The sequence below is a fragment of the Schistocerca cancellata genome, chromosome 12 (assembly GCF_023864275.1).
Source record: "Schistocerca cancellata isolate TAMUIC-IGC-003103 chromosome 12, iqSchCanc2.1, whole genome shotgun sequence".
Lineage (NCBI taxonomy): Eukaryota > Metazoa > Arthropoda > Insecta > Orthoptera > Acrididae > Schistocerca > Schistocerca cancellata.
In genome coordinates, this window is record NC_064637.1 from 135,547,315 (window position 1) to 135,557,401 (window position 10,087).

Here is a 10,087-nt window from a genome sequence, read left to right on the forward strand (position 1 = left end):
GTTCCAGCCCGCTGTAAGCTATGTACAGTGTTTTCGAGGGTGAGTGGTCAGTAACAAAGATGTAACAAAAGTCAAGTCATAATTTTAATACGCGAACAAGGAAATTGAAGTACAGATTTTGTATATTAATCGAACAACGAGGACAATGATCCTTATGTGATTCGAAAGATACTTTGCCATAGATGTGCGCTAAGAAAAAATAATCTCTGTATTAAGCCATTAAGAGTCGTAAAAGGAAATAGAAGCGTTCACATTCGTAACACTAATCTTTCATTCTCTATCACGCATTAAAATCTCCAATGCCTGAAAATTGAAAACTGTAGAGCTGCCAACCTCTGCCTAGCGCACAGATCAAGTGCTACAGTAGAATTGACAAATGAAAGTGACAACATTTCGTGAGATCGTATTTTAGGGGCTTTCGTGCTTACATGGATTTGCAGTACAACATGCATATCTGGCATGTAAAATGCGGCAACTGCTAAGTCAATGATGATGTCTGTAAATAGCATTGTATATTGGCGTCGTTATTTCGCTTAGTTTTGTGTAAAAGTAATTACGTGATCGTTTGCTGCCATTATCAGAAACTTTGAAGTAAGTTCCGGATTTGTAATTTCTTCACTTTGAATATGTAAGACTTCCGATTTCCCTTAGTATGCGGAAACCATATTTGTTTCAGTGTATGCCTAGAAGGAGAATGCTAACGGGTCAGAGTGGAAGACGCAGAGCTAGGCAGACACAGTTTTTGCGTCGCGAAAGTAATAGCAATGTGAACATTCATAATGATAACACATCTGTTTATCGAAAACTGAAGTACTGATTCTTAAAATTAATTATACAATATGACAAATCAAACTTGCATAACGGGTAAGGAACTTCGCCGTAGATGTAAACAAATGGAAACCATCATGTGTGTCCATAACCATTAGGATAGGTAAATAGAAGCACACACTTGTGAAAACTTTTCCTTTGTCTCTGACACTGCTACCAACTTCCAGGACCGAAGCTGCTATGTCGTTGAAGTTGTCAACAGTGGAAAACGAAACGTAGTAACGAAGTCGTCGGGTGCAGCAAACGTTCTTTATTAACGTCGTTTTTTCACTTACTTTGGTCAAAGAGAAAACGGAACTAACTCTGTGTTCATTTTCCGCCGTCACCACCAAATGTAGTGTGTTCCTAATTTTCAGTATCTGCATTTTGAGTAGCTACGACGTCCTCTATTGTAACGAAACTGTACTTGTTTTGGGCTACGCCTCGAAAAAGAACATTAACGAGTCGGGCTGAAAGACGAAGAGCTAGAGACACACAATTTTTGTTAGATGTCAGTAACGATAATTCTATTGTGGTTCTAAAAGATACAATTAAATGTGCATGGAACATAATTACAAATAATTTTGAGAACTGTAATTGCGCTTTGATGAATTTACAACGCAGATATTGTAATGCAAATCATTTCGCGTCTGAGATGACCTTATACGATACAATGGCATTCACATTGTGTTGTCATAATGGTAAAATTAATTTGTCAACGTAGTGTATCAAAGACTCCCTTTAAATGCTTGAATAATTAAAGAGAAATTAAAGAACTGTTTCATAGACACACGTAGCTGCAACGTAGCATTTGCCAGGGATCAGTTCTGCGGCTAAAATTTCACTTTAAGATACATGACATTATCCATCGCATATGAGATTCCTTGACGCAATTGGTCGGATTTTGACCACAGGCGATACTAGTTCTATTAATATGCTTAGGTCTGCTGATCAGATAGCATAAAATCCCACACAGCAGGTGAAGAATGACTTTATTGGTTGTTGCAAAGTATGATTGGTTGATTTGGGAAGAGAGGACCAAACAGCGAGGTCACCGGATCAAATGCAAAGTATGCATGACGCGTTTTGGAGTTACTTCCATCTTCAGAAATCTAAGTCCAAAGGAGGCACAAGGACAAGAGCGTTACTGTTCGTGTACATAACAGAAAGTCCAAAGCGGACTCACATGCTGTACAGAGAGGTCTCGATAACGTGCAGACGTCACGGTACACCTGACAGGTCTTTATGGTGAATTGTCTTCAAAGAAGAACGGATGGAGAATAAAGATGCTTGTGAATCCACCTCACACCATCACATAGGGTCAGTGCAACGGCTCTTCATGCACAACACGCGATTTAACAGTACCCCAAATTCGGCAGGTCTGTCTATTCACTGCACCCTGTAGTGTAAAATCAGCCTCTTCACTGTACAGAATATTACCCAGCTAAAAGTCACCAACTTCGATCCGCGCCAGAAACCGAAGAGCGAATTCATAATGTTGCTGCACATAGTGAGGTTTCAGTTGCTGCACTGTCTGGATGTTGTACGGGTATCAGAGTAAAGTAAATCGCAGAATATTTAACTTCTGAGGTCATCAGTCCCCTAGAACTTAGAACTACTTAAACCTAACTAACCTAAGGACACCACACACATCCATACCTGAGGCAGCATTCGAACCTGCGACCGTAGCGGACACACGGTTCCAGCCTGAAGCGCCTAGAACCGCACGGTCACACCGGCCGGCTAGGTACTGATGACCTTAGCAGTTTGGTCCCACAGGAGCTTACCACAGACGGACGGTTGCCATGGGACACTCTTGAGTCGGAAACGCTTGCTCAGGAAGAAGGCCTACCCTACGCTTGTCTGTCCGCTTTTAGAATATTGTTGCGCCGTGTGGGATCCTTACCAGATAGGACTGTCGGAGTTCAAAGAAGGGCAGCACGTTATATCGCGAAATATGGGAGAGAGTGTCACTGAAATGATAGAGGATTTGGGATGGGTATCATTAAAACAAAGGCGTTTTTCGTTGCGACGAAATTCCAATCTCCAACTTTCTCCTCCGAATGCGATAATATTTTGTTGACAACGACCTACATAGGAAGAAACGATCACCTCGATAAAATAATGGAAATCAGAGCTCGTACGGAAAGATATAGGTGTTTGTTCTTTCCGCGCGCTATACGAGATTGGAGTAATAGAGAATTGTGAAGGTATATGAAGATAGTAACTGTTCTCGAAAGAACAGGTACGACTGATGACCGTGCAGCTTCTCTAGAATAAATGATAATTAATTGAAACGCTCAGCTGCCGACAGGTGTTGATGTACCTCGGGGTACACATTTTCAGCTGTCCCCATCGAGGTATATCAACACCTGTCGGCAGCTGAGGGTTTCAATTAATTATCATTTATTCTAGAGAAGCTGCACGGTAATCAGTGGTATCTGTTCCTTCGAGAACAGTTACTATCTTCATATATGTAGTTAAAGGCTACCCAGCCATTAACCTTCGTCTGTGCGAATGCCCAAAGATTGCCCGAACTCTTATACGGGAATCGTCACCTTAGTGTGCCCGAGTAATGAGTGGATGGGCAAATACCTATTACGTACATTACGTATGTTGATTGTGGACAGTTGGGAATGTGGGTCTCACGGGAAGCGTGCAAGGGTTAAGTCCCTCCAGTCGCGCTATTCATCTGTGTCCTCGGTGGCTCAGATGGATAGAGCGTCTGCCATGTAAGCAGGAGATCCCGGGTTCGAGTCCCGGTCGGGGCATATATTTTCAGCTGTCCCCATCGAGGTTGTATCAACAACACCTATCGGCATCTGAGGGTTTCAATTAATTATCAATTCGGAAGGTAATTCGATGAACCTTCTGCCAGGCACTTAAATGTGATTTGAAGAGTATCCATGTAGATGTAGATGAAAACTCGTCCCGTGTCGCACGTGCTCAAAACGATTCATACTACAGAATGCATGCAAACATACTCGCCGTAAATACTGACGAATAACGAGTGCTGCATATCCAAGTTACACAGATCGGCCTTTCCTGCCAATAAGAACAGGGAATTTCTATGTAGGAACAATTCGAGCTAGAGGTAGGGCTCATAAGCACTCCTTGAATTGCAGACTAAACGTAAATGACGAAAATGCATTTTTGGTAAAAATTGGTCAAAACATAATCCTGTGCCCTCCGTATTAAATTAGCCGTTTTGAATATTGAAAATCTGACTTCAGCTTCCTGTTCAGCAACATTAAAAATATATATGTAACACTCAGTTCATGCAAATCGAAGTAATAATATAATTAAAAGTTTTCGCTAAACTTTGAACACTTTTTTTTTCGAGATACGTTTATTTCTCAGAACGGCATGCAGCATAAACTAAAAGTGATTCAACTTCTACCTCGGACCCCGAAAAGTAAACATTTTTCTTAGGAGCTTATAGCTATAATGTGACATTTGTTAATATTAACTAATTTTTGTGTGGGCATAAGGAGTGAAACAAACCCCCAAAAATCGAAGTCAAAGTTCGAATTAGCACTGTGTCTTTAAATTTAAGGTTGTTTCATTGCGGTTCGGTATGCGCTTGCATAAATTTTATGTAATATCGACTGATGTTATCCATTTTTAATTTCAGAGAAATAATGTAGTATCAACTGATGTTATCCATTTTTGATTTCAGGTAACATCTGAGGGGCCACACTGCACGCACTCTGCGTACTTCAGACTCGCAGGCCCTTGATCAAATTATAACTACGGGCGCCATTTTTTTTACTGAAAATCTAAAATAAAGCTCATAGTATGATCACTTGTAATTCCCAAACAGATCCTTCGAATGTATTTTCATTGTCTCAAAAAAATTTCCAAATGTACCATTTTTTGCTCATTTGAATGAGAACCTGGCCTTAATGGCGGAATATAGTGACGAGATTTTTTTCGGAGACGTTGTACGTTCGCGAGAAGTATTTCGTTCCACGCGTGTCGATGGACATTCCACAGATATTACTGTGTGTGTGTGCTACTCAGTCGTGCCATTTGAGTGTACATCTTTGCATAGTTTTCCTTTCACGTTGTAAACAGTGGTCGGCTCAGTAACTAACTGGCCATTGAGTGGTTCCGAAGGTGTCGGATGTGCGGTGCGTTCGGTCTGCTAAGACAACAACAGACTGGCGTGGTGCGATGGCAGAAGCAGACACTGAGGGAGCTAGCTGTAGGGACGCCAGCGAACAATTTATGCCAAGTAAGACGAAGAGAACTATTCTAAAATTATGAGCCGTCTCGAAAGCGTTTATCATTAGTAAATCTTGTAGTTGAGACTGACAATCAATCTACAATAACTGACAGATTTGCCTAGAGAGAGATACTGGAAATCCCCCCTCCTGAATGAAATTTTGGTTGTGATGACAGGCCGATGGGTAGTGTAGCCCGAGATCTAAGTTAGGTTGTAGGGAGGTAATTTGATTGAGAGTTGTTTATGCCAACGATTATGAATGCCGAGTAAACGTTGTGCGAGCAGATTGCCCTGTAGCGTAGCCTAGTGTTTCCGTCCGCGCCTTATTTAACACATTTTCTCTAGCTGTGTACTAAAGTCGCACAACAGTCACGAAAACTACGTTTCTGGTGGGGGGAGGGGAGAGTCCACTATGTAACTTTCAGTACAATTTTTAGTAAGCGCCGAAACTAGCCGAAATAGAAGCGTAATTTTAACTATATTTCCGTTTCTGGGAAAATAGTGGTTCTCCTCTTTCGGCAGCAACTGTAATATGTAGGCGACTTATTAGAGTTTTTTTAACTCTGGATCATGATCTCAATAGACGCAGAGCTTTTTTTTACGTTACTTGATTCGTGGTCTATAGTAAACAATGCAACGGTCAATTCTTTGAAGTGCGACGTGTGTCTGCAATGTTCGTAAGGCCAAGTTTGTATACATTCGGTGTCAGTTTTTTTTTTTTTTTTTTTTTTGCCATATACTGTATAATTAAGCCGAGGAGGATAATGTTCAAGGAGCACTGCATTAGCAGTCTATGGAGAAATTGAGAATTTGGATCTGATGAACGGCATGCTCGGACAGTTGGTGCAATTAGGTTGTTCACTGCGTAATTCGGACACAGTGATCATTGCCTCTCCCTAGTAACCAGGGGACTCGGGTGCTAATCCTGGTCTGGCACAAATTTTCAACAGTGTCCATTGACTAAAGTCAGTGCCCATTGTCAGCTAATTTCATTGTTTCGGTGTCCAATTGTATTTTGTTCACGATACGCCGTTTAGCTTTTTCATGGATAACAGCTTTGGAAAGTGTACAGGCTGTACAGGTTATACTGATATTCGCTCGTCGTTAGTCCAAAGCTAGTATAGCGATTTTTAAACACAGTTGTAGTGCATATTAAGCCTACACACGTATTTGTGTCCTGTGTTTCTTTACCAAGAACTTCTCCGTAGGTAATTTCCCTATAGTGGTATTTTGTTTAAGTACTTATAGCCTGCAGGCTTGGATGAAATATGAAACACATGTCCGAAGTTTCTGCTGATGCTGCAGATACTGTTTTATCCGTACTACGGGCACAAACTCTTCATCTAATACATGACACAATTTGTCTCGAGAGTAAGCAATTTTTCGTAATATCGGCCTAGCTTCGATATATTTTTCTCTAATTCTTGTTTGGATTTAATCTTAAAACACACTAACTCTTCCACCAATTATTCGATAAATGATTTCATCCCTTTCGTAGCCTACAGTTCCTAAACGGTCGATAATATTAATAATTTCCTTTCTCACTTTTATTTCCTGTAGAATCTCCTGTTTATGGTTATTGCTAACCTGTTTCACGTTCTCACTTTTATTATTTTTATTTTTCTAGTTTTGTGACTGGTAGCCAAGTTTTCTTTGAATTCGGTTTTTAATTCTGAAATAGTAACAGTTAAAGGTCAAGTGAAGATTGCGATCTATTTGAGGAGAGTGTTTCGGAGATCTTTTATATTAGACGTACACAGGTCATGGAGATCCTTATGTATATAAAATTACTTCAAGTGTAATGTAGCCCATTCTCTTGTCATGATCTCGGCTGTATCGTAGCGCATTGTCTCGGTTAGGTTGGAGATTTTGGTTGAGAGTTGCCGAAGTCAAAAAAAGTGATTACGAAGTCAAGACTGTGCTAACAGAACTATCTGTAGCGCAGTCCAAAATGTTCTTTCGGTCCTTTTAAAATCCCTTTTAATTAAAAATAACGAAAGCTGCAAGATACAAAGACCAAAACTATTACGTAATAGAGAAATCCCAGACTACTGTGGTGTACGTATACTAATTTATTGTCAGTGAATATATATATTTTACTCATTTGCTGGATTCCAGTTTTCCGCTTTTTGCGGCGAAAAACCTTTTCCTGCGAAGGACCCATTAGCTTGTCGGTTATATTCGTGAGCCCGCATCTCGTGGTCGTACGGTAGCGTTCTCGCTTCCCACGCCCGGGTTCCCGGGTTCGATTCCCGGCGGGGTCAGGGATTTTCTCTGCCTCGTGATGGCTGGGTGTTGTGTGCTGTCCTTAGGTTAGTTAGGTTTAAGTAGTTCTAAGTTCTAGGGGACTTATGACCACAGCAGTTGAGTCCCATAGTGCTCAGAGCCATTTATGTTGGTGACTTTCTCGAAGGTCAGTTATTTCATGGTAGTCTATCCACCGGCGTCATTGTTAGCATCGAATATAGATATAAGTATTAGGAAGTCTAATATGAAGCCAACGCATGAGTATGTCTAATGATGAATAAGAAAAATAGGATTGCGGGTTAGCTACTACAAGCAGCATAGTGAACGCGTTGTTGTGGCCAAGATAGACACGAAGCCCAAGCCCACCACAGTAGTACAAGTAGTCCGCAGATGACGAAGAAATTGATGAAATGTGTGATAAGATAAAAGAAATTATTCAGATAGTGGAGGGAGATGAAAATTTAATAGTAATGGGTGACTGGAATTCGATAGTAGAAAAAGGAAGAAAAGGTAGCGTAGTAGGTGAATATGGAATGGGGGTAAAAAATGATAGGAAGCCGCCTGGTAGGTTTTTGCCCAGAACATAACTTCATCATAGCTAACACTTGGTCCAAGAATCATGAAAGAAGGTTGTAAACGTGAAAGAGACCTGGAGATACTGCAATATTTTAGATGGATTATATAATGGTAAGACAGAGATTTAGGAACCAGGTATTAAATTGTAAGACATTTCCAGGGGAAAATGTGGACTCTGACCACAATCTATTGGTTATGAACTGTAGATTAAAACTGAAGAAACTTGAAAAAGGTGGGAATTTAAGGAGATGGGACCTGGTTGAACTGACAGAATCAGAAGTTGTAGAGTGTTTCAGGAAGAGCATTAGGGAACGATTGACAGGAATGGGGGAAAGTAATACAGTAGAAGAAGAATGGGTAGCTTTGAGGCATGAAATAGTGAAGGCAGCAGAGGATCAAGTAGGTAAAAAGATGAGGGCTAATAAAAATCCTTGGGTAACAGAAGATATATTGAATTTAATTTATGAAAGGAGAAATTACAAAAATTCAGTAAATGAAGCAAAAAATGAGATCGACAGGAAGTGCAAATGGCTAAGCATGGATGGCTAGAGGACAAATGTAAGGATGTAGAGGCGCATATCACTAGGGGTAAGATAGATACTGGCTACAGGAAAATTAAAGTGACAGCATAGGTGGGGGTGGCGGGAGCACTCATGGGAAAATTCCTGCAATAGTGGATGTTACAGCTGCACCTTTTTTAGATTGAAGTCAGCTGATAGGTATTCCTGCTTAAGGGAATTCTCTCTAACAAAAGAACCACTTTTGACAAAGCTTAGGCATCCGAGTAATGAGGGAATTAGTATATTTCATCAAAATGTACAAGGATTAGAAATTAAGTTAGTGAACTGCTTATAGATTTTGACTCAGAAATTATTGGTATATCTGAACACTTCTTCATTAAGGAGGTAATTCTGAGTCTTCCATTACCAGGATACAGGTTGGCTGGCAGCTTTTCTAGGAGCTGTTTGCGGTGTGGGGGAGTAGCCATGTATGTGGAAAACGGCATCCCATTAGAGTCAATTGATGTTTCAAAGTACTTCACTGAAAAGGTGTTTGAATGTTGTGTAGGTGTGGTTAAATTTAATGGAGCTAAACTTCTAATTGTTGTTATTTATAGATCCCCAGACGCCGATTTCACAACATTTTGCTAAAGTTAGGGGAGGTTCACTTTATAGGAAATACAAAAAGTTAGTTATATGTGGTGACTTCAATATTAATTGTGTAAGTGATTCTGCAAGGAAACGGATGCCGGTAGACCTCCTTAATTCATATAATCTTATGCAAACCTTGTTCTTTCCAACGAGAGTGCAAGGGAACAGTAGAACAACCATAGACTACATTTTTGTTCATTCCTCATTACTAGAAGGGCATTCTATTAGCAAAAAGGTGAATGGCCTTTCAGATCATGATGCACAAATTTCAACTGTAAAAGATTTTTGTGCTGCAACACATGTTAAATATAGTTATGAACTGTGTAGGAAAGCTGATCCAGTTGCTGCAGAGACCTTTGTAAACCTTATCAAGCAACAAGAGTGGCAAGATGTTTATAGCGCTGAGACAGTAGACGATAAATATAGTGCTTTTCTCAAGACTTTTCTCGTTCTCTTTGAAAGTTGCTTTCCGTTAGAACGTTCAAAACAGGGTACTAGCACTAACAGGCAGCCTAGGTGGCTGTCTATAGGGATAAGAATATCTTATAGAACAAAGTGGCAATTATATCAAAACGGTAGAAACAGTCAAAATCTAAATGCAGCAGCCCATTACAAACAGTAATGTAAGGTGCTTAAAAATGTTATTAGGAAGGCAAAAAGTAAGTGGTATGCAGATAGAATAGCTAAGTGTCAGGATAAAATTAAAACCATATGGTCAGTCGTAAAGGAAGTGGCTGGTCTGCAGAGACAGGTCGAGGATATAGAATCAGTGCGTAGTGTGAATGTTCGTGTTACTGATAAGTCGCATATATGTACAGTATTTAATAATCACTTTCTGAATATAGCAGGTGAACTAAACAGAAACCTAGCCCCAACAGGGAATCATACAGCGGTCTTAGAAAAAAGTGTTCCGATACTGTTACCTGAAATGCTCCTCCATGGTACTGACAAGAGGGAGATTGACTTAATAAGTAAATCACTAAAGACCAAGAACACTCATGGATATGACGGGGTATCTAGCAGAATACTGAAGTATTGTTCTGTGTATGTTAGCCCAATACTTGGCCATATCTGTAAC

At 40.2% G+C, this 10,087-nt stretch overlaps 1 non-coding gene across 1 annotated transcript; it reads left to right on the forward strand.

The window, feature by feature from the left end:
- The first annotated feature begins 3,504 nt into the window (after positions 1-3,504).
- On the forward strand, positions 3,505-3,578 carry Trnat-ugu (transfer RNA threonine (anticodon UGU)). The gene has a single exon. It is a non-coding gene; the product is annotated as a tRNA-Thr (tRNA).
- The last annotated feature ends 6,509 nt before the right edge of the window (positions 3,579-10,087 follow it).